The sequence below is a fragment of the Vespa mandarinia genome, chromosome 12, assembly GCF_050613455.1.
Source record: "Vespa mandarinia isolate Hongniang chromosome 12, ASM5061345v1, whole genome shotgun sequence".
NCBI classification, from domain to species: Eukaryota; Metazoa; Arthropoda; class Insecta; order Hymenoptera; family Vespidae; genus Vespa; species Vespa mandarinia.
Window position 1 is genome coordinate 3917501 of NC_140821.1, and position 2500 is coordinate 3920000.

The following is a 2500-nucleotide window of genomic DNA, read 5'->3' on the forward strand; positions in this document are numbered from 1 at the left end:
TGTATAAATATAGTTGAGAGTTATCTATTTTATATGTCAGATTTTATGATCATTGAAAAATTGACAGGCATACTCGTATTCAAGTAATAAAAGGCAACGCGTAAAAAATATTTGCATTTAAATCGACTCGTCTATATCTTTTTGATTGAACTTTATACTTTGTTCATTGTTCTATTAAGGAATCCTATAAGTTTCATCTTCTTCTTTTTCTTCTTCATGTTTTGTTTTTGTTCTTCTTTTTTTTTCCTTTTCCTTTTTTTTTTTTCTAACGCTTCTCTATATCTAAATATCTAAAGTACTTGCACTTTTAACGAATGATAGTCATTGGTTCATCGACCCAACGACATTCGATTTAAATCGCGTTACGTACGATCCCGCGCGTTTTATTCGATCGAGCTTTGACGTATGAGTATATCGATCGATCAATCGATTAATCGATCAATCGTTCAGTCGATCCTCGGTCAATAATATCGATTCCACTTAATAAATTTACATATCTGGGTATTGGGGTGGTATATTCGATAAAATAAATAGAAAATAAACATTAATTGAAAAGTTAGTTTAGTGTTATCGTTGAGGTCACTATGCAAAATTACATTTTATTATGAATTAATTTCTTTGCGAGGACACGACAGTTTTCCTGTGAAAAAGAAAAAAAAAGGAAAGAAAAAGAAAAAGAAATATATCGAACAGCTGTTAAAGAAAGATATATATATATATATATATATATATATATATATATATATATGTATTCTTTTTATTTATATAAAAAAAAAGTAAAAAGAAATCACGTCAGAGCGAAAGATGTAATCAGAATATTGTTTTTCATTTCTAATAAACTTGTTATACAAATATCCTCGAGGAATCGTTTGACGGTAAACGGCCGAACTTCGTTTCGCATCCAATCGTTTTATTATACTGGCAGACGACGGATTAAAAAGAACTCGTAAGGTCGAATTCTGACTCGTTCGGTGAACCTCTGACTCACCAGCAGATGCATTCTTATGCGATGCGAAACGATCGAAAGTATTATTCTTTGCTCTTAAATCGGAGATAAGGCGACTTCGTCTGGTCTCTCTTTCTCTCTCTTTCTCTCTCTCTCTCTCTCATACATACATACATACATACATACATACATACATACATACATACATACATATATATATATATATATATATATATATATATATATATAAATATATACAACATCATCGTCGTCTTCTTCGTCCATTAAAATTTCAAGCTGGTAGATGTAATTTTGTCGAGGAAAACAGACCGGCCGGCTTCAAATTCGCTTGGACGCCCTCTCTCTCTCTCTCTCTCTCTCTCTCTCTCTCTCTCTCTCTCTCTCTCTCTCTCTCTCTCACTCTCTCTATCTCTCTCTGTCTCTCTCTCTCTCTCTCTCTCTCACTCTCTCTGTTTCTTTTTTTCTTGTTTTAACAGGCTATTCAGAAAAGGACAGAAAAAAGAGAGAGAGATTGATAGAGAGAGAGAGATAGAGAGAGAGAGAGAGAGAGAGAGAAAAAAAAAGACACATAAGATGAGCGTAGACGTTTCGCCCACACTCGTGCCACTTTTTCTCTCTCGGTCTTCCCGTGGAAACTTAGAAAATAGCTAACGCGCGAAAAATGCAAGGAGCAACGGCATTGTCATGCTATCGAGAACGCGAACGTGGTTGGACGCATAGAGAATCGAGGAAAAATTCCGCGCATCAATAAGCATTAGAACGATATAATAACGCGATCGATAGACGAGATCGAGATACGTATAAATCGGAATAAAAATGATCGAGAATTGTTTTTCTTTCTTTTTTTTTTTTTTTCTTTTTTTCTTTTTTTTTCTTTTCTTTCTTTCTTTTTCTTCAATTCAATTTTTATCATTTATATGCTCATTAATATTAATACTGTAGACGTTTAATTAGTATTAATTTTAATATTAATATTAATTGGTTACACTCGCTCACTTCTCTACGCCTTACTTTTTATTTCCCCTCTTTTTTTTCTTTCTTCTTTCTTTTTATCTTTTTTTATTTTTTTTTTCTTTTTTTTTTTTTTTTTTCTTTTTTGTATATATGTAAACGATTATCTCGAATTAACAGTTTAGAAACTCAAGGAAATCATAAAGAAAAAACTGTTCGTACCTTTAATTATTTAATATATTACAAGTGTGTAGATACGTACGTATATACGTATTAGTAGTAAATATTCACCATTTTTAGTAATATCAGCATAAATGACTCGCTAAGCGGGAATCGTATAAGTAGATCGATAAAGATCAAAACGCACGGTCGATAATAGCATTGCGTTAGATTACTTTATAACGCGTACGATTGCTTAAGTGCCATTTATGTTGTCTCCCGGCTGATAATTGCTATCGTACGAGCTACGATTAAACCTCGGATATACATAGGATACCTAATTCATTATTACAAGTTTTGCGTTTGTGTGGATTAATATAGGGAGAGATCTAACAGGCGCGTGCCGATTTTCTATCGTTGTTG

At 32.6% G+C, this 2500-nt stretch overlaps 1 protein-coding gene across 13 annotated transcripts in view; it reads left to right on the plus strand.

Annotated features, from left to right (window-relative positions):
- cv-2 (crosveinless 2-secreting protein) overlaps positions 1–2500 on the plus strand; it is a 26678-nt gene that overhangs the window by 10568 nt on the left and 13610 nt on the right. The gene's annotated exons all lie outside the window — the stretch shown is intronic.